Below are 22,919 nucleotides of genomic sequence, written 5' to 3'. Positions count from 1 at the left end.
CAATTTTACTTACCATTTCCTATCTTTAAATGAAAGCCAGCGAATTTCTTGTAGGTCTGCCTGCGTGGAAGCAGCTAATGATCACAAGGGTAATCGGTGAGCTGGCCACAGGGAGAGGAATTGGAATTGGAGGACTAATTGTGTCTGGCTTACAGAGTCTGGCCTCTCTTCCACAATGGGAACAGCCTTGTCAGTGGGTCTGGAGTGCCCGGATTTAATTGACTTCAATCTCTGGTAATGATCCATGAATTGGGCTGGCTTTGCCAGTGGGATCAAGATACCCAAAGTCTGTTGACTGAGACTCCCTCTATCCTAAATAGAAAGTGGATAGGTGGCCGGGCGCGGTGGCTCAAGCCTGTAATCCCAGCACTTTGGGAGGCCGAGACGGGCGGATCACGAGGTCAGGAGATCGAGACCATTCTGGTTAACACGGTGAAACCCCGTCTCTACTAAAAAATACAAAAAATTAGCCGGGCGCGGTGGTGGGCGCCTGTAGTCCCAGCTACTCGGGAGGCTGAGGCAGGAGAATGGCCTGAACCCGGGAGGCGGAGCTTGCAGTGAGCTGAGATCCGGCCACTGCACTCCAGCCCGGGCGACAGAGCGAGACTCTGTCTCAAAAAAAAAAAAAAAAAGAAAGTGGATAGGTGCTGCCTAAAATACCATTTCTCCTGTGTATCACTCTTCCCTCCTGCTTAATCATCAAAGATTCCCAAATCCAAACTCTTCCTAGCTACCAAAGCTCTCTGGAGAGGAGCCTTGTGCTGCCTGTTCTGTCCAAGCGTCTGCCGCTCCCCACCACATTCAGCTGCAGACAGACTGGCCCCCACAGTCTATGCCTGTCACTTGGCAGGGAGTGCTTTGTCCCCCTTTTTTCTCACGTCTGGAATAGGCTCCTTCCCTTCGTCGGTATAGAGCTCTCTCTCCTCCAAGCCCCAGCTGTGCTCTGTCTCCACTATGAAGTCCACAAGAATGGTTTTCCCGTCTTAGTCTCCTTCATGCCCAGCAGCATCACCAATTTGAAAGTTAGCTGTTCTCTATTTATTGATCATGCACAGTTCTCTCCACCTGAGCTGTCTTTGCACTTCCTCATCCTCACCTCAGTTACTAATCCCTTCATTCCCCAAACTGTGAATTCAGAATTGCAGGAGGAGTTCCCCAGTCCCTGCTCTGTTCTCATCTAGCTACACAAATGCTGTTGTTCAGGCACCAACACCACCCCTCTGACTCTTCTTACTGAGGCCTGGAGTACTTTCATTACCTCTGCTACCAGCTCACTCGGTTTATGTCCTCTGTGGACTCACATGAACTGAGAACAATCAGAGGAACGTGCTGGTAGGGATGCTACAGACGGCTTCCTTTCCCCTGCAGGGACATACTGTAAGCCTTGTTCAAAGCCCCTGAAAAGTCCTGTTTGGCTGGAATCCTCTGACTCTTTCACAATGCCACCACTGTTTTAGTAACAGCCCTAATTAATACCTTCAACAGAAAAATGAGGTTAGACCATTGCCTCTGTCTACTTGGTATTTTGTGGCTGTTGTAAAAACTCAGATTCCTCCAGGGCAGTAGGATTTATGCATTTTAATCAAGTGCCTTTCACATTGTCTCTTTCTGATACCCCCAGCACCTAAATTATAAAGTGATGTCAGTATCGCCAGGGAGTTGAAAAGGTGCCTAGCACAGTTTCCTTTGACTTGCCCAGTGTACCATTTGGCTCATCGCTCTAACTTCTCATTTTAACTATATTCACAAAGTCCCTTTCCTCTACCTGCCTCCCACCTTATCACTACCCAAGGGACCTCTGTGTCCTCACCCTCCATTTGGTTATAGGTCTACTAAAATGTTCATCCAAATTTGGAAGGAATGAAGGATTTATTGGAAAGTGGGCAGCACCTTAGGCCAAGGGGAAAGCTCTGAGCAGAAACTGGAAGACAAAGGCAAGGAGGTGGATGGCTAGGTGGGTGCAGGGATCTGCTCAGCATCCCGTACTGCACAAGGCTGCCACCAGAACCTGGAGCCCTAGTCTCTGCCTCTTCCCACCCTGGTCAAGAAAACACCAACTACGCCACATTGGCCAAACCCCGGAAAGGTGCGATCCTCTCTCAGTGGCTGCTGCAGCTGGGCTGGCATGCTGCAACCAGGATGGAGCTGAGTGAGGGGCACAATGGCAGCAACCTGCAGGCACCAGAGAGCCTCCAAGAGCTGCTCAGCAGTGCCTGATCAAAGCTTGTCTGGGCCAGTGCGTGTGCATTGTGTACGCTGTGCAACAACCAGGAAGGAGAGCTGGGTTTTGCCATCCTCCAATGCTGCTTGAATAGGAAACTTTTTGGGTAGCACCTGGCCTAGTTCCTGGAACACAGAAGGTGCTGAGTGATGTCAGTTTCCTTCCCTCCTCTTGTCTCTTGGGCATGGAACAGAGTTTACAGGCGCTCTTTCATTATCCAGCTTGACGTGGGAAGGTGGGGCAGGGGAAGATGAGTACCCGCTCTCGCCCCTCGGTGTGATGTTCGTGATGTCCATGAGGCATGTGCGAGAGTGGATCACAGCACCAGACAGCCTGGATCCAAGTCCTGAGTCGCTCACCTACAGTTACATACCAAGGGGCAGGAGCTTAGCTTCTCTGGGAACTGAGTTTCTGCTCTGCAAAGTGGGATCACAATAACGACCTTGCAGATCCCACTGGGACCACCGGGTTAGTGCGCGTTCAGTTCATGAACACTCACAGTCGGGGCGTGGTGGGAGGATCTCTGTTCTCCCCACTCTATGTGCTATGAGTTTTTCTGGCCAACCCTGGGCGGCCTTTCTCACCTGTGACCTCTCATCATATGCCTTGTGGTTTCAGGGCAACCACATGAGACAGGTGTTCTTCCCATTTTGCAGATGAGGACATTAGAAGAATAACTTGGCTAAGGTCATCTGGCCAGAGAGAAAGTGTTACGTGTTCCTCCAAGTAAGCCCTTTCTCCTAGTCTCAGAGGTCTCATCTCAGAACCTCTGGGACTATCTACAGCAAGACATGGCATCAAGTAGCCAGACGGTTTCTGAAAAGGGCTCAGCCCCCACTGTCGGATGTTCTCTGGTTCCCTTGGAGGACATTTCGGGTTCCCTGTGGGTGGTATCAGGACGTCCCTCAGAGCTCAGTTCACTCATCTCTCTCCATAGCTGACAGCAGAGTCAGAAAGCCTGGGGAAAAAAAAGCCTTCTACTTGGAAAGGAGTAACTTTTTAAGTTAGAAAACACATTTTTTCTTTTCTGCTCTTGGTCACTCATCTTTATAAAATAGAAGTATCAGTGTATCCAAAATATAAGAGAACATAGGAATGAGAGCGCTGCCAGCAGCTGCGGATTTGTATCCACACAAAACCTCTATTTCAATGCCTTCTCCTTGCAACGCTGCTCCAGGCACCACTTAGGATTTTTACTTTAATATTGGGAAGAAATGGGAGAAGTAAAATGGGAAACGAGGAAGAGGCAATGTAGGTACCCCTCCCATATTTCTGGGCACTTGCAGTTGCCTTAAACACCAGGAGCTTCCGTCTAGACTTCCTGCTTCCTGCCCGCTGACTCCCTGCCTGCAGGCTTTCTCTGGTTTGGATCAGGCCAAAATGCCAGAAAAGGAATGCCCTGGGGAGCACCCTCACCCAGTGGTGGATGGAGACTGAAGATGAGGCACCAGCCTTCCCTCCCTTCCTGCCTCTTGCCTGCTGCCCGGCAGGTGCTTCCTGGGATCACCTCCTAAAGAAACCACGTGGACTCAAGCCATTGTCTCGGGGTCAGCTTCTGTGTGAACCCAACCTCCGAAGCCGTTTGTAACCAGTGAGAGGCCGGGCATGGACGGAGAGCTGCTTCAGCCCCGCAACAAAGGAGGAGGCCCGGGGTGACATGAGGATGACGAGCCCCGTCTTTCCTCAGGCCTCCCAGGGGCAGGGAAACAAACACTCTTCCAAGGGAATCCTGGCCCATGAATTACGAGTCCAAATAGCTAAGCCTTTTCAGTGACCTACCAAATGCCTGAGAAAGAAAAAGAAAGTAAAATGCCAAGAGAAGAAGGGAGGAGAAAGAAGGAAGAGGAGGGGGAAGAAGGATGAGGAAGAGGAAAGGGGGAGGAGGAAGAAAAGTTGTTGAAGAGTCGTAATTACCTCTTAAAGAAAAGCTCCAATATGCACACACAAAAGTCAAGGAAAAACATTTCCCATGCACTGGGAAGGTGCAGCATCTGTTCTGTGACATTTCTGCCCCCAAATGCATAACCTCAATCTGACAGGTGAAAACATCAGACAAACCAAAACTGAGGGGGAAGAAATGGGCTGGTGCTCTTCAACAGTGTCAAAGTCATGAAAGACAAAGGAAAACTAAAGAACTGTAACATTTGGAGAAAACAGTTTAGTTTGACAACTGACTGGAATGTGGGATCCTGGACCGTAACCTGAACCAGCAAAAGGATGTGAGTGGGAAAATCAGCAGATTCTGAATAAGGCCTGTAGACTAGTACATAGGCTTTGTATTGATGTTAATATCCTGGTTTTAATCAGTGCACTGTGGTTATGTCAGATGTTAATATTGGTACGGGGAGAGGAGCCGGGAGAAGGATACATGAGAACCTTCTATCCTATTTTTAGCATTAAAAAGCTAAAAAAAAAAAAACTTTCCCTACAAATGATTAATACTGTCCAAGATTGCTCTGGTATCAGGACTGTAAATCACAATTATGAAAAGCTTGCTGGATTGTTTCTGGAAAAAAGAGAAAAGACACTGTGCAGTCTATTGGAGGTTCATCTGAGAGGCCCTAGAGATGAGTAAACAGCAACATGAAGACCTGACTCCATGTGCACACCCAGTGAAAAGGCAGCAGTGAAGAAAAGGAGAATACCAGACTGGCCCAAAGTAATGGTTAGCCTGCTCTGAGACAGCACATTATTACCCTTGAAGTGATGCATGAATTAGAAAAAATAACAATGTTCACTTAATGATAGCCCTCGATCTCCTTTTCTTAGCCACGGGAGGCTCCCTAGCTACTCCTATGAGAAGCAGCAATGTTTACGGGTAGCCCCACTTGTTACTTAACTAACAACCGTTCCATACCCCTGCATGGCAGGCACTGGGCTGCAAGGACGAACACGACTCGGGCCCTTCCCTCATGAAGTACTCACGTTATCACAGGGACTGCCCTGGTGATTGTGTTATGTGGATCAGCTCTCTAACAGAGGAACACGCAGAGGGTTTTGGGATCACGGGAGAGAGAAGGATTAGAGCTCAGTTGGAGAAGCCAAGGAGGCTTTGAAGAGTAAGTAGGACCCTGTCAGGCACAGCAGGTAGGAGGGAAGCAGGAAAAGGCGGAAGATTCAAACACATTACCAAGGCTCAACATCAAAAAGTGACCTTCGCTAGAATTCCTCAGAGCACTCAGTACATTAAATAATTAATTATTTGTAGAGCAGGGTCTCACTATGTTACAGCACAGGCTGGTCTGGAACTCCTGGTCCCAAGTGATCCTCCCACCTTGGCCTCCTAAAGTGTTAGAATTACAGGCTTGAACCACCATGTACAGCCTAGTTTATTTTCTTTCTTTTTTTTTCTTTTTTCATTTGGGCCAGAGTCTGCCTCTGCCGCCCAGGCTGGAGTACAGTGGTATGATCTTGGCTCACTGCAACTTTTGCCTCCTGGGTTCAAGCAATTCTCCTGCCTCAGCCTCCTGAGTAGCTGGGATTACAGGTGCTCGCCACCATGCCTGGCTAATTTTTGTATTTTTAGTAGAGATGGGGTTTCACCTTGTTGGCCAAGCTGGTCTTGAACTCCTGACCTCAGGTGATTCGCCCACCTGCAATCCCAAAGTGCTGGGATTACAGGCATGAGCCACAGTGGCCAGCCAGGCCTAACTTTTAAAATAGTCTCCTTTAAGATTATATGAAACAGGTGAGCTTCACTGGTTTTAATGTTAAAAATAAGGCAGACATTCATCAAAGAAGTGAATCCTGGTGTCCATCACTAATGGAGTTAGAAAACCCAGAATTCATGGGTTCCCTTCATTATATAATACTAACATTCTGGGCTTTTCCACTTAAATACACTGCAGTTTCCCAAATAATCCCTACATTAATTGCAGTCCCGTGTGTTAACGCTGTCTCAGAAAGACAGGCCCCGGAGCAGGGGCACACGTGAGACTGGGCTTTGACGAGGAACTTTTGACTCTGTGGGGAGAGGCTGAATTTTGATCCGAAGGGCTCGGCTTCTACACGTGACCCTTGTGTTTGGGGTTCCAGAATCGCTTAACCCAGACCCCACTAAATTTCTTGTTTATAAAGGTTTCTGAAAATGAAAACTCTATAGTTGAATTACTAGTTCCACTTCCGGCTTCAATGAACCTTTTATATTTTGAAAATATCCTCTCTGTCTGCTGGGACAACAAACCATGAACCGATTTCCTGAGCATCTCAGCATGCATGAGAGCTCTTGACCGCTCCCCGCAGAACCCACCGTGGTGTTCACAGATGATCATGATTTGCATATAAATGAACTTTAACCTAAACGACTAGGCTTGCGTTTATAAACACAAACTTGAAGACCTGTGTGCCCCTACAATGGCTTTAACTTATTATGGCATTTGCAGTCCTAGGTTACTAGCACTGGCAGGAGCCTTAGAGTTGGGTACACTTTGCGTGTTACAGATTTTGAAACAAAAACAGGCACATCAATTAAGCAAATGGTTCTACCTCATGTAGCTAAGCAGTGCCACAGCCAGAAATACACCCAGAGCACCTTCCTGAGTTACCACGCTCAGAGAGGATTTCTGTAGTTCCAGTTGGTGTTTAGTCACTAGTGTTCTGAAATCTTAACCAATGTACATGTAGTTACAAATCTGGAGGACACGGGTTTCTGCAGCACCTTTATATAACAGATGGGAATAAACCTACAAAGATTCTTCCCTGTGATTGTACCAGTCACCTGCCAGCGATACAATCCCAGAGGAGGATCTCTGCGGGTTTTTGCTGCTTCTGTCAGAACGTCCTGTTCGTATTTTAAGTGTTGTTGTGGGCTGAACAGCGCTCCCGCCACGAGGTAAGCTGGAGTCTCAATCTCTGTGAATGGGACCTTATTTGGAAATGGGTCCCTGCAGATGTAGTCCAGTGAAGAGAGGTCATACTGGAGGAGGGTGGACCCTAAACTGACTGGTGTCCTTAGAAGATGAGGGGAATTTGGACTCAGAGACACACGGGAAAAAGCTGTGTGAAGACAGAGGCAGAGACTGGAATGATGCATGTGTAGACCCAGGAACAGCACGGATTCCTAGCAGCTAGTGGAAGCTGGAAGAGGCGAGAAGGGATGCAGCCCCAGAGCCGTCGGAGCGCAGCTCTGCTGACACCTCCCAAAGTGTGAGAGAATTCATTTATGTTGCTTTATAATAATTTGTTTTAGCAGCCCTAGGAAATCACATTAGTTTATTAAATAAGATGTTAAAATTCAATAATACTCCACTAGATGAAGAATATGAAAAGATATTTTAGGACTGGCATGATGTCTCATGCCTGTGTTCCCAGCACTTTGGGAGGCCAAGGCAGGAGGATTATTTGAACCCAGGAGTTTGAGACCAGCCTGAGCAACACAGCGAGAGCGCATCTCTAAAGAAAAAAAAAAAAAAAAAAAAAAAAAAAAAAAAAAAATGGCCGGGCGCGGTGGCTCAAGCCTGTAATCCCAGCACTTTGGGAGGCCGAGGCGGGCGGATCACAAGGTCAGGAGATCGAGACCACAGTGAAACCCCGTCTCTACTAAAAATACAAAAAAATTAGCCGGGCGCGGTGGCGGGCGCCTGTAGTCCCAGCTACTCAGGAGGCTGAGGCAGGAGAATGGCGGGAACCCGGGAGGCGGAGCTTGCAGTGAGCCGAGATCGCGCCACTGCACTCCAGCCTGGGCAACAGCGTGAGACTCCGTCTCAAAAAAAAAAAAAAAAAAATTAGCCAGGTGTGGTGGCTCAAGCCTGTGGTCCCAGTTACTCAGGAGGCTGAGGTGGGAGAATCACTTGAGCCCAGGAGTTCAAGGCTGCAGTGAGCTGTGATAGCACCAATGTACTCCAGCATAGGTGACATAGGGAGAATCCATCTCTAAAATAAATTTAAAAATAAAAAAGATCTTTTACAACCAAAAAATTATAATTATTAAATTAACATAAGAAAAGGATATTTGCTAATTATTAAAGAGATGTACGTTTTAAAACCAATGCAGTCGTTCTTTTATTAAAGTAGCAAAAATTCAACATCACGTCAATGTTCACTAGCAGTTCCAGTTCTAGGAAAACTGACGCACTAAACCCCTACTGGAGGAAGTACAGAATTTGTACAAGCTTCCCAAGAAACAATTTAATAATACTAATTCAGTAAAACTTTTTTTTTTTTTTTGAGATGGAGTCTTGCTCTGTCCCCTGGGCTGGAGTGCAGTGGCACATCCCAGTTTACTACAACCTCTGCCTTCTGAGTTCAAGCGATTGTTTTGCCTCAGCCTCCCGAGTACTGGGATCACAGGCAGATGCCACTACTCCCAGCTAATTTTTGTATTTTTTTTTTTTTTTTTTGTAGAGATGGGGTTTCACCACATTGGCCAGGCTGGTCTCGAAATCCTGACCTCAGGTGATCCACCGGCCTGGCCTCCCACAGTGCTGGGATTACATGCGTAAGCCACCATGCCTGGCCCAGTAAAACTTTTATAATCATCTCTGGGCAACTGATCAGATTCAAAAGATGCAGCATAAAATCTCAAGAACGCACAATAACAACCAGTCATCAAACATCACTGAGGGTCAGGCTTTATCAAATAGAGCCGTTTAGCTACCCAGCTCTCTGACTCTCCTTGGTCTTACGTCCTAACCTCTGATGAGGCACATAAAATAGAGAGCACAGTACTTCTTGACCATACTTAATGTTACTTTTGTTGTTTTTTTTTTTGGAGAGAGAGTCTCACTCTGTTGCCCAGGCTGGAGTACATTAGCATGATCTTGGCTCACTGCAACCTCCGCCCCCCAGGCTCAAGCAATTATCTCAGCCTCACAAGTAGCTGGGATTAGAGGCATGCGTACCACGCTTGGCTAATTTTTGTATTTTTTTGTAGCAGCAGAGTTTCACCATGTTGACCAGACTGGCCTCAAACTCCTGGCCTCAAGTGATCTGCCCGCCTCAGCCTCCCAAAGTACTGGGATCATGTGGGTGTGGGTCACTTCTTGATAATATGTAAGCAGAATGTAAAGAAGGTTGTAAATATTTTTAGTTTTCTGTATATTATGGTGTTTTGACATCTTAAAAATCCTTTTTGGCTGAGGAGAGACTGCCCTTTTCAGGACTAGCAAATTCTTAAGAGACAGCAAAGGCCCAGCCAGGAGCAGGCCCCTGGTAAACCCAGGGCTGGAGCCCATGTCTTATTCTTTCAGTTCAGGGGCCTTTCATCCCACCTAGACACGAGGAGAGTCTTTTCAATGACCTTTTCAAAGTTGGAAGACACTTAGGAACCATTTAACAGATGAGGAAACTGAAACCCGAAGGGGCGAAATAATTTTGCCAAGTTCACACAGTGATTACCAGATGTCGACACCTGTCTCTGATGCATGTGACCTTGTCTCTCATAAAAATAAAGAACATATTTAATCAAATTTGCATCCACAATGCAGACTTGTTGCATACAAATCCATTTATCCCTTCAGCACTCCTTAAATATTTCCTGTGGGCCTACTATGTGCCAGTCTTGTGCTAGGGCCTGTCACAGCTCAGTAGGCCCAGAGAATCCACAACGTTGGTGAGCATCGTGGCCTCAAAGCTGAGCCCATTAAATTAGCTTTGGGAAGTCTATATACAGAATTCATATGACATTTTTTTTCTGAGTGTTTCCTAGTTCTCTTTCTTTTCTTTTCTTTCTTGAAAATCTTCCCTCCCTCCCTCCTTTACTTCCTTTCTTCTCTTTCTTACTTTTATTGACTAAGTTTCGCTCTTGTTACCCAGGCTGGAGTGCAATGGCACGATCTCAGATCACTGCAACCTCTGTCTCCCAAGTTCAAGCAGTTCTCCTGCCCCAGCCCCTGAGTAGCTGGGATTACAGGCATGCGCCACCACACTTGGCTAATTTTGTATTTTTAGTAGAGATGGAGTTTCTCCATGTTGGTTAGGCTGGTCTGGAACTCCTGACCTCAGGTGATCCGCCCACTTCGGCCTCCCAAAGTGCTGGGATTACAGGCATAAGCCACATGACTGTTTATTTAAAAATAAGGAATTTTTGTGGCCTGGCAATGAAAGACCATTCAGAAACTCAGATGAATAATTTCCTGTTAATAATCTTCTTAGGAAAACTTCTCTCCCACACCAGCCCAACTGAGCTTCATGCTCTCTGAGCAACTTCTGAGGCTGCTGCTGCTTCAAGGCATCCAAGAGCTTCTTAATTCTGCTTAGGAAAGTGAACACTTTGTTTCCAGATCCAAAGATTCACTTAAAAATAAATATCCCAGCCCTCCTTTTCTTTCACATTATGCTAAATTCAGGATGGTCTTGATCTCCTGACCTCATGATCCACCCGCCTCAGCCTCCCAAAATGCTGAGATTACAGGCATTAGCCACCGAGCCCGGCCCAAAAAACACTCTTAAAGAGTGAAAGTGAGGCACATTATGTAATTTTCAATCTTGCTGTGAACAAATACGATTTTATAGGATACACAGCTTTCCAACTTCTATCAAAAATACATACGTTCAAATTGTTGCACTGTCTCTTTCCTAATTATTGCAAATCAGAGGAAAGGATGAGAGAAGAAAAAGTATTTTTTTTTTTTTTAATAATGAGTGTATTCATTTGTTAGGGTTGCCCTGACAAAGTATCACAAGCTAGGTGGCTTATACAATAGAAATTTCTTTTCCTGCAGCTCTGGAGTTGAGAAGTTTGAGATCAAGGCATTGGCAGGGCTGTTTCTTTCTGAAGGCTATGAGGGAGAATCTATCCCTGTCTTTTCTTTCTGGCTTGTAGATGGCCACCTCGTCCCTGCGTCTCATGACATCGTCTTCCTTCTACGCATAACTTTGTGTCTGAGTCTCCCCTTTTTTGACACCAGTCATCTTGGATTAGAGCTCGCCTTAATGGCTTCATCTTAACTAATTACCTCTGCAATGATCCTATTCCCAAATAAGGTGACATCCTGACGTTCTGGAAACTAGGATTTCAACATACAAAATTTTGGGGGACACATTCTGCCCATAACAATGACTGAAGCCATCCTGAGGCCATAAAATCACTGAACAAAGCCTTTGTATTTTCTAGGCTCAGGGAGCAATGTTGGTGCTGGGGAGGGTGGAACAGTGGGTCACGACCAGCTGCTCATAGAAGTCAGTGGCTTTTGAATGAGTAAAAGCCACTCTGGTCTATCAAGATGGCATATCCTCTCTACTGATGTTCCGCTGCTGCTCCCTGTGCTAAACAAACAAATCAGTTTTCCTCTCTCCTGCAAGCATTTCCCATTGGGACCCTTTGCTAATCCAGGCCTGGCTTAAACTGCTAAAAAGAGATGTGCCGCTCTCGGCAGCCGCACAACCTCTATGCGGCAGGCGCAACCCCCACCCATCTGCCTCTGTGATAAATAACAGCAAGAATCAGCCAGAGGCTTGTTCCACGCCCTGGGCAGCGCACCAGATTCTTCCAGAGCATAACTGCTCACTGGGAAGGGGGCCAGGGCTTACAGTTTTCATGGTACGGTTTTAGGGTACTTGGAAAAGCCCCAGAAACCAACATATCAAATCTACTAGGCACTGTCTGCCATTACTCCCTGCATAAAGGCAGTGAGGGAGAAATTCATGGACCCAAACCCACAGCCAAGGACACAGCTTCTGTAGCTCTCTTGGCATTTCTCGCCTGGCAGAGTTCTACCTGGGTACCATTCTACCTTGCCACTCCGTTTGGAACATTTGCTACATCTTCCTACCCGCTCCCCACCTCCCGCCAGCAACTACCCTTAGCACCACCTCTGGAAGGCATGCAGAACTAGAGGCCTCCCCCAGGTGCTGGAGCCGGCCCCTCCTCAGCCGGGAATCACCAAGCGGGGCTCACGAAACCTCCACTCTGGATGCGCTGTCTGATTCTACGCAGGCTGTCACTTCTGGAGCCCACATCCCGGGGACTCGCTCTAGTGCCAATGATTGTTTGCCCTGTCCCCTCGCCCCTTTGGACCACAGCTCTGTCTTCTCTTGCCATTTCCTTTTTGTGGCCCCGGCACTATTCTGCCTCCCCTCCCCTGTGCTCTGGTTCTGTGGGTGTGGACAGCTTCCCTGCCCAGCCGTCTGCTAGTATCTCTGCTGTGCTCCGCTCAGCTGGGCCTCCCTGTGCCGCACTCCACCTCCTCACATGTTATGGTCCACCCCACACACCCCTTTACGCCTACCTACCACCTGCTGCCTGTCTCTAGCTATTGTGTTTTACCTGCATGACTTGCTTTTCTTCCCTCACCTTCAGGCATCCCTAGCACCTGCCCCAGCTCAGCAGGGGTATCTAGTTCCAGGTCCGACCCTGTCTGTCCTTCTTCTGCCCACTGACATTAAGCTTCCTGTAGCTATGGGCAAAGGCATTGAAATTTACAATGTTTAAATACACAGGGAAACATAACTTTATTTTCTACAGTAGATCTCAAATGTCCTAGGACCTGCTATTTCCAATTGGGCTTACACAGTCTCTACCAGGTTAACTTAATCTCACTGGGCTACAATACTTAAATCTTTCACATTTCTCTTTCCCTTCAACCTGTGCAGGAGTGCGGCAGAGAGGAAGTTTTGTGGTGGGGCAGTTTGATCTCTGTGCTATCATCTGATCTGCACAGGCTGCACAGTCTAATCCCACTGGGCCTTTGGGTACAGGATATCTAGTTATATCTGCTGCTGGACCCACCTGCCCGCTGGAAATATGTGGGAATCCATTGCTGATGTTGGCTCCTTCCCTGGCCTCAACAGTCATATCATCTCCAGGTGTGCTATGTATGAAGTTTCCTTTCCTAGACTTGGTTTTCTTTTCTTTTCTTTTTTTTTTTTTTTTTTTTTTTTTGAGACACAGTCTTACTCTGTTGCCCAGGCTGGAAGTGCAGTGGTATAATCTTGGCCCACTGCAATCTCTGCCTCCCAGGTTCAAGTGATTCTTGCGCCCTCATTGTACCGAGTAGCTGGAACTACAGACATGCACCACCACGACTGGCTAATTTTTGTATTTTTAGTAGAAGGGGGGTTTCATCATGTTGGCCAGGCTGGTCTCGAACTCTTGGGACCTCAGGTGATCCACCTGCCTTGGCCTCCCAAAGTGCTGTGATTACTGGTGTGAGCCATCGTGCCCAACCGTCCTTTCGTAGACTTTGAATTCCAAACACCACATTTTCTCAATGTCTTAAGCCCGGCCTTACTGAGTTAACCCCTTTCTGTACTTTCCTAATAACGTTAATACTTTTCAAATACTTTTAAATAATTTTAGTTTCAACACAGTCTGTGAGATGTTGTTTTGGCAGTTAGTTTACCCCCAGTTTGACGCTTGGGTTCCTGGATAGTTTACCTAAGTCCCACACTCATAAATAAGGACAGAGCCAGGACAGAGCCAGGACTGAAACTCTGGCCTCTTGGCCTTCTGTCCAGGGTCTGATATATTGGAGGACCGCATCAATTAGGACTGGGTCCAGATGGCCCTCTGAAACTGAAGCGTGAGTGTGATGGCTCAACTGAATAGAGTTTCACTGTTCTCCTATAACAGAAGATTTTTTGGGGGAAGCCACTCAAGGCTGATGGCAGCTCCACAGTGCAATCAGGTTACAGGCTTGTTCTAGATTTCTCTTCTGTTACACTTAGCATGTAGCATTTATCTTGCGGCGTCAAGATGGTTTCTACTTCTGCACTCCAGCTCTGTGCCCAGGGAGAAGGGAGAAGGGCAAATAACACATCAGCTGCTTTTCCTTTAAGAAACCTTCTCAGAAGCCTTAGCCTGTGACTCCATGTGCATCTCACTGGCTGACCTTTGTAACATGGTCAACCCTAGCTGCAAGGGAGTCAGGGAAGCTGTGAGTTCTAAGCCGAGCTCATTGGTACCCTGAGGGACATGTGAGCTGTTCTGAGGGAAATAGGGAGAATGGATGGTTGGCTGTGTCTGCCACACCTGCCTACCTCTCTAATATGCCTTCCCTTGTTTTATGCTGCCATTTAACACCCTGGCTTCTCATGTCCTCATCCTCTCTCTTCCCAGTTGCCCCCCAAAGTGTTACAATTTCCCAAGACAGCCAGGGTGCACATTGGTTATCCCTGTCCTTCAGCAAAACTCCTGTTTCCTCAGATAGATGTTAGAGCAATAACCTAGTAATTTGTACAGCTGCATGAAAGTTTTTTTTTCAGATTTTCTGTTATATTTTCCACTTTAAGTACATGGTTCTGTTGTTCTCATAAGCCACTGAAACATCTTGTAAATCTCGACATTTCAGCATCCGAACTTTACTTCCTGGACACCTGAAAGTAGCACAAAATCCTTTTATCTGACTTGTCTTGATTTCTAGTGATTTCCAGGCCCTTGGAGGATTCTGAGGTGGACAAGATAAGGCACATCTTGTGACGTGCCTTACACAACAAGTGAATCAGGATGAAGCCAGGATGAAGCTCTGGCCAGGTAAGTGGAGATGCTTTGGGTAGATGGTTTTGCGAGTCAGTCCGGTGAGAAGTCAGCTGGTCCTCGGCCCTGGGGCAAGGAGGGACAACGTTTTCTGCACAAGTCCAAGAAGCATCACAGGAAAGGGGACTAGTTGATCTCAACAAGACATGCCCATATGTAATGCAAATTCCTTTATCTCTCTCTCTCCTGTAAACAAGTGCACAAGAACTTAAAAACCCCAATAAGCATTTGTCTCTTCAAAGCAGCCACCTAATAAGTGGATTTAAATAATGCAGCTATTGTTCAAAGCATTTTTCTAATTCCTTTTCTGGATGACTTTCAAGCTTATATGAAACTCTCTTGAATTTCCTTACTGGACAATCCTTGTCGTTTAGGATGGGTTTTATTTCAGAAAATACGGAGATTCACATGAAGGCAAACAAGTGAATCAGGATGAAGCCAGAAAGCGCCCCACTACCCTTAAGAACCCTGTCTCGGCCGGGCGGGTGGCTCAGGCCTGTAATCCCAGCACTTTGGGAGGCCGAGACGGGCGGATCACGAGGTCAGGAGATCCAGACCATCCTGGCTAACACGGTGAAATCCCATCTCTACTAAAAATAGAAAAAATTAGCCGGGCCTGGTGGTGGGCGCCTGTAGTCCCAGCTACTCAGGAGGCTGAGGCAGGAGAACGGCGGGAACCCAGGAGGCGGAGCTTGCAGTGAGCTGAGATTCAGCCACTGCACTCCAGCCTGGGCGACAGAGCAGACTCCGTCTCAAAACAAAAAGAAAAAAAAAAAAGAAGAAGAACCCTGTCTCATTCCTCCATAGCTCACCAGAGTTTTCTTTTCAGCAGTTTAACCTGCAGATTCCCGGCTCCTTACATTACATATGCAAAGCCTATAGGGAGAAAAATAAAGGTTTTAAAAAGCAGTCAGCGTCTGAATAGGCACTTATGTAGGTCCAGGAAAATAGTGTGTTTACAGGTTCTGTTGATTTCTGCCCTCACAGTCATCTGATAAGTGGTTACTTCTTCACATGTGGTCTGTGCTTTTTCTAAACCTGTGAATCCTTCAGCATGCTACCAGCACAAAGAGCTATTCACTTCACTTAGGGAACATGGACACGGAGTTATTAACCCCATAAAGCTGGCCACCTTTAAACTTCTGATCTTGTCTGATAAACGCCTCGTTCCCATGACACTAAACAGTGAGTTGAAAGGTAGTCAATAAATCAGAACACTGACTATTCCTCCCACGTACCTCTACAGCTCTCATCAACTCTGCTTTACCTTTATCTCTGACCTCTTCCCATTTTTTCTCTTCTCTGATTCATGCCTTCTCTCCAGTCGGCTGGGTCCTAGACTGTGCTTTCATTTGTATTTGCCAAGCAGTCTCCTTTTGATCCAGTTACAGGGAGGCGCCCACGTCAGCTCACACTGGGAACGAGAAGAACTGGGCTCTGCTCACTTAGTCCTAGTCCCGCTGGCTGTGTGTGTGGAGCCATGTGCCAGCCCTGGCTTCCAGGGTGGACTCCGGGGTGCAGGTGATTGCCCTGACTGATCCCCTTCACACAAGGTGCCGAGCACCCAGGCAGGGTGCAAACCTGCCCCAGCCCAGACAGACCCTGCAATACAGGCATGAGGTCAGCCTGTGTGTTCACCACCACTCCGGGCAGAAAGAAAACATCCTGAAGAAAGGGGCAGAGTGGAGTAGCCTCCTGGCTACCTCACCCACCTCTCTGCACCTCCCTAACCCACAGAGGACTTGGAGGAACTCCCAGGTGAATTTTTCCATTGGGGAGCAGTACAGGCAACCGAAGGCTGGGACCCCAGGGTCCTGTGAGGTCCTAAGGTTTTTAATCCCCACCCTTGCCCCAGAGCCGTGGCACAGGTCTTCAGCCCAGGGGACGTGGGCAGCAGGCACAGCAGCACTCACCATACAGGGACTGAGGCAGGCCTTGGCCACACGGTGGGCTTATGCCAGGCGAAAGTTTGTCTTATGTCCTGAATAATAAATATGTGTCCGTCATACAGCCTTTGGGTGTACAGAGCCTATTTAAAGCAGACACAGACAGAAACCTGGCCAGGAACCAGAAGCCACTAGCTCTTCCTTTGATTCCATACACAGGGTGGCCCGGCCCATCTCCTCTGACTTCAGGCAGGCATCAGGCAGGTGATTCAGCCAAATAACAAACCAGTCCCTACTAATTTCAGGATTAGGCCTCCAGCAAACCTCAGCTCTGCAGAGCACCCTCTCCCCTCCTCTAACTCCAGAACGTCAAGGGCCATAAGAACTTTAAGTTTAAACTTCCTGTCACATCCTCAACAATTCTCTGGACTAGCCTTGTTCTGTGTGTTTTGGCAATTTTTTTCCATCCTGAAACACGGAAGTTAGAGAAAATCGTGCATGGGAATTGAAGGATGAAAGTCAGATCTGGGATTCCCTTTCCCTCCCGCCCACGTGGGACAGACTCTGCACTCGGTCTTTGATGCCTGGCTGCTCCGCTGACCCCCAGCATTCAGCGTGGGCTGTGGAAACCCACCCGACACTAGCACCAGAGTCCGGACGGTTCCTTTTTTCAGCCCACACCACCTGGACTTTGGATTTAAAGCCTATGCTGCAGAAGCCACTTCGTTAAAGCACAGGATCATCAGAAGTCAGCCCATCAGAGGAACTCAACAAACAGATGGTGCAGTGTCCCAGGGTGACAACAACAGAGCGGGTCACCTACCCCCGTGTAGAGTTTGTCACCCAGTTTTCAGCAGTCACACAGGTGGGCCGTTCTACTAAGACTTTAGTGGAACCCATCATTACTTGATCTTGAGTGAGAAAAAAAGGTAAAAAAAAGGTTTTAGATCGCTTGTGTTCTTGCCAGACCGATTGGTAATAAAATGCCATTTTGCCTGCCAGAAATGTAAGCACAATGCAATTATTCTACAAATAAGTGCAAGTGGCTAACCTTAACTACATATTTTTTAAGGGAAGTAAGCAGGTTTTTGTTTTTTTAAATAAGGTAGGACTTTTTTTATGTTTAACTTATCCTGAAATACACTTTTTGGTTCCCTTGCTCCTGGGAGTCCTGTTTCTAAAACAAGGCCTGTCCACATCAGTGAGGAGTGTTAGAATGCAGATTTCCGGGCCAGGGGCCCAGTGCGGTTGTGGAAGCCCCATGGACCTTCCTGGTGGCTCTGCTCCATCATTTATTTACCTCTTAGCAACACCCTTCTCGTCACCCAGCTAGCCAGAAGCCAGAAAAATCAGACTGTACGTTGGGGTTTGAATAAATTAAAGTGGATGCATTAGAACATCTTGAAACCTTTGCAGAGCAGGTTAGGCAAGTTCCAGAAGGACAGACCTGGCAGAGCATTTCTGGTGACGAAGCCACAATGTCCTTTCCTGTCCCACGTGTAGGTCACCCCTCCGGGCACAAGGACAATGTCCAGTTGGCCACCGTGGAGTCCAATTCTCAGGGCAGACGGCTTGGTTCCGGGACAGACCACTCTACTGCGGCCTGTAGAATCTGCTTTCTTCCTCTGAATAAAGCCCCAGGACCCCAGGACTTACGCTTGATATGTCAGAGGCTCAGTCCATCCAGAGCCTTCCCCTACAAGCAAAAAGCTTCCCCACCCACCCTGAAGAAATTCACAGACATCAAAAGACCACTGTGTGGCACGTAGGTTAGCCCCTGAATTACAGAACAATCTGCTGTCATTTGCTGTAAATGCTGTTAGTTCATTACCTCATCATTCTGCCAATGGGAGCGTGAGGAGCACTTGGATGCAAACTCAATTCGGTAGCAAAAGTAAGAAATAAATGAAGCTGTACCAGACTTGATGCCTGTCCTGTTTTTATTCCTTGCTGTGCAATTTAAATTTATCGTACCATTGTCTTTGAACTTCAAATGTTAAACTTGCTCACAAGTCAACATTTTTTGCTCCATGATCAAAAAATTTGCCCAACAGTGGTTGCTGAACAGTGATCAGCAACCATTGATGGGCGCATATTATCTGTGTGGAGATTTACCAATGCTTTGTGAGAAAACAAAAATGCCTGTTCTCAAGAAAAAAATGCCTGTTCTTCCAGCTATGGGCTGGAAGACTCTACACTGAACTTGAATGACTCATCATAGTCATCTCATTTCTTGAGCTCTTGCTATGCTGGAGATCTTCTGTCTCCTTGGTTCACTCTATGGTTCACCCTTCTCCAGCTGCTGTGCCCCCAGAGGCTGCCCTCCGTAGACTACCTGCGGGGGCTCCCCTGCCCTCTGGCCTCTGGTTGGATTTGAGCAATGGGCAGGGAGCCCAGGCAGGGAACTGGAGGGAGAGAGAGGGAAATGACGCCGGCTGTAAACTCCTCCTGCTGGTGTCATTGCGGGATGGCTTTGTCCCTTGACTAAAGGTCACACAGCACCTGCAAGGCAGGTTCTAGCAATGCCTTACTCCCAACCCCTCAGAGCTGGAGAGGGTAGCCTCACTGCTACCAGCACGGGTAAGCTCTGTCCCTGTTGCTTCCTACCCTGGCCACACCTTTGTAAATAATCCCGTTATTAAACAGTCCTCTAGTCATCCCCCTTCCTGCCAGGACTGACTGGCATTTCTACCTCAACATTGGTATTCTCCACCTAAATCCTCAATGCGTTAATGAGGTAATATTACTAACGTCATTATACAAATGTCGGAACAGGTCTCAGAGAGATGAGATAAGAGCACACATTAGATAATGAACATGAAAGAATTTAAACCCATTTTTGTTTGATTTCACAATCTCCAATCTTCCCATTGTTATCTATATAGGGAGAAAACTTTTATGGTAAAGATTCCCAGAGCTGCTAATAATAAAAATAACGGACTGAGTGCAGTGGCTCATGCCTGTAATCAAATCTCCAAACTGACAGGCCAAGGCAGGTGGGTCGCTTGAGCCCAGGAGTTTGAGACCAGCCTGGGCAACATAGTGAGACTGCATCTCTACAAAAAATATAAAATTAGCTGGGCATGGTGGCACACGCCTGTAGTCCCAGCTACTCAGTAGGCGAAGGTGGGATGATCCCTTGAGCCCAGGAGGTCTAGGCTGCAGTGAGCCATATTCACACCACTGCACTCCAGCCTGAGTGACAGAATCTATCTCTGTCCTATGCCATGGGAGTCTGTCTCTCTCTCTCTCACACACAAATATATATACGTAAATACTTATTTTTTGCTCGCTTTCTCTTGTCAGGGAAACTCCAGGATAAACACAATTGTCATGGGTTTTAAGGGATATGAAGGAGAAAATTACCCAAGTCCAACATTTACTGAAGAGCAATCTGTCAGCCCCACAGGTCAGAGCAGAGCGTGGCAGTCACAAGACTGAGATCTGCTTTTGAGTCCCTCCATTTCCCATTAAGTTAATGCTGTGAAAAAACTGTTTCATTGGCCGTAGGCTGTACCCCACCCTCCAGGTAACCCTCCCCCAGACTCAATCATGGGTCACAGCCACAAAGGCTCCCCATGGCTCCCGCCCCCATGACTTCATCCTGGAGAGGCAGTCCCTGTAGCAAGTGAGGGCAGAGAAGGGAACGGAATTCCAGCAGGCTCTTGCAACAGACTGGGAGCAGAGGACGATGCTCTCTCATCACTTCTAGAATGCATCAGAAGGGAAGATGCAAGACTCTTGCCTGTCTGATAGGGGGCTGCTGGCTCCCCTGCTCTATTCCTACCTCCCCAAGAACCACAGGGCCCAAGCCAGGAGCAGAGCCAAAGGCAGGTGCTCTCAGCTGCAGGGAAAGGCATAGGGAATAGGGATCATTCGAAATCCACATTCCAGAGTGGGCCCCCTTTTGCCTTCCATCCATCTTTTCCTTACTCTTCCAGTTAATTGACCAAAAGTTTACTGAGCACCTATTGTCAACAACAGCACTAGGCTTCCTGTGTCCTGCCTCCTGATTCCTTTTCACTCCTTCCAAGTGTACCTTTCCTTGGGCTGCCCTCCTCCTTATTCCTCACCTCCAAAATGAACTCTTGCCTCCTTCCTGCTCCTGAGCAACAAAAACATCCATCCCTTGAACCTTGACAATCTCACCTAAGTCAAGGAAGAATTCCCTGGCTAGTAAATTCTCGCTAGGTGAAGTGAGGACTCTGCTTATCCTCCCTTGCTCCTTAAACCACTTGGATCTAATTGGCAAATTTTAGAAACGGTGCTGGGGGTGGTTTAGGTTGCTCCATACAACTCCTCAAGAGATCATTTGTATTCTGTATGCTGAAGGAGGCGTGGAAAAGGAGAAATCTACTGTACACCCCCCCCCAGGCCCCCTCGTTCCTGCCTTCCCTTTGCCTTTTCCCTGCACTGAGGCTTGAAATGTTCTAAGTTGCTTTTCCCAAGACAATGAGGTGACTCTCATTAGGAATGACAGGAAGTTTCTCTACTCTAAGTCAAGGGGGGCTCCTCCCTCTCCCTCTCTGTTAGGAGATGCAACTCCCTAACGTGGAGCCTGCAGGCTCCTCTGCTAAAGAAAGCAGAAGAGGTGAGCCCTGAGCCATTAAGCACCAATTCCAGAGCCAGTGCGGCTGCCTCTCCATGCAAGCTGATGTGATGCGGGAGCAGAAACTAAGAGCCTCACAGAGAGTATAGGTCCGGGGCTGGGGGATAAAGGAAACACACGTCAGAGAGGAGAGACAATGGGGCCATTGGGAGAAATACCGGGGAGAGCCCCTGCCTTCCCTGACATTCTCTAATGTTTCCTGTCTGCCACTACCCGCTCTCACCCTGTGAATGAGTTTCAGTTCCTTTCAAGCACATGATCCTTGACCTGAATGAGACTTAGTTCTACAGATCTAGGCAGGCAGGCAGGCTGGCTGTGATAGAAAAAAATAAGACAAAAAAATCTGACAATATGCTAGTAACGTCTGATCCCACTGCAAACATTCAGACCAGTCTATGAGGAATGTAAGAAACTAACAAAATGGACCAACCATTGATTATGTAGAAGTAGTGTACACATTAAAAAAAGAACAAAGCTTGGAGTAATTATAACTCCTCGTTTATTACAGCAGACAAAAGCAGTATCTATACAATATAGAATTGCTAAACCAAACTTGAAAACTTCTGTCAAGTGGGCTGTTCAGCTTTTGAAGAGGTGGAATGCCATGTCCAGTTAGACCTGTTGGATGGACCATGACTAAATTCACCTCCAGGGCTGCCACTCTCACCAGAACCCAGATGAGACCACTGCGTCCCATCAGGGCTTCCGCCTTCCTTCGAGAAGGTCTCATACTCTGCAGCTGCCCTGGAAAGGCACCTTGCCCTTCTATCCACCTTGTCCTTCTGTTATGTTAGATACTGGGGGGGCTCTACACCTAGTCTGTGTCCTCAAAGAGCTTTCAGCAACCTGCTCCCTGGGAGTCTGTAACTTCAGAGAAAGAAGTGTGGCTGTTACCTCCCTCATCTTACAGATAGGAAATGAATGAGAGAGATTCTAAGGTGGTGTCAGTAGACTACTAAAGACAACAAAAACACATTTTAATACACCAAATCTTTAAAAACCAAAAGTCAGTTTATCATCAGTTGCTTTCTCTGTATGAACTCTAGTAACTGCTTTCTTTGGTGAATTTACATGTTGCTGGGGGCTTAGAACACTCTGCTGCCCCAGCTCAGAGGAGGTTGGTGATGATTCTGACAAATCCCATTGCTTTGTGTGTGCCCAGAACCCCAGGCCCATCCTTTCCTAGCTGGGGCCATGCTGGACGGCACCAGCATCTCACATGGCTCCTGAGCCTTCCTTTCCCATGGCCGAAGTCTGCCCAGGTTATCTCAAAAGCCTGAAAACAGGAAATGTGTTAGGGAATTAACAATGATCTCTGGGTGGAGGAGCTTTAAATGACTTATTTTCTGCTTTAAACATTCCTGTATATTCCCCAATGGGCCTTCACTGCCTTTGTAATTTTTATTAATCAAGAAGTTTCTCATGCTCTCATCTGGAAGAATCTGAAGCCCTATATACAAGACATTATCCGAGATGTTATTTTTCCACTGATGTGCACAGATGCCGACGAGGAACTTTGGCAAGAAGACCCTTACGAATATATACGCACAAAGTATGATGTGTTTGAAGATTTCCTTTCTCCTACCACTGCTGCCCAGACACTTCTGTTTACAGCCTGTAGTAAGAGGAAAGAGGTACCGCAAAAGACTGGGATTTTGTTACCAGATTCTTACAGAACCAAATGCTGACCCTCGAAAAAACGATGGAGCCCTGCATAGGATTGGCTCTTTAGCTGAAATACTTCTGAAGAAAAAGATCTGTAAAGATCAGACAGAATGCATGTTGCAGATT

At 47.2% G+C, this 22,919-nt stretch overlaps 1 protein-coding gene across 2 annotated transcripts in view; it reads right to left on the bottom strand.

Moving 5' to 3' along the window:
* SPATA13 (spermatogenesis associated 13) overlaps nucleotides 1-22,919 on the bottom strand; it is a 322,746-nt gene that overhangs the window by 167,066 nt on the left and 132,761 nt on the right. The window lies entirely within an intron of this gene.

Source organism: Macaca thibetana, chromosome 17 (genome assembly GCF_024542745.1).
Source record: "Macaca thibetana thibetana isolate TM-01 chromosome 17, ASM2454274v1, whole genome shotgun sequence".
NCBI lineage: Eukaryota > Metazoa > Chordata > Mammalia > Primates > Cercopithecidae > Macaca > Macaca thibetana.
This window is presented reverse-complemented; position numbering and strand designations above follow the sequence as displayed.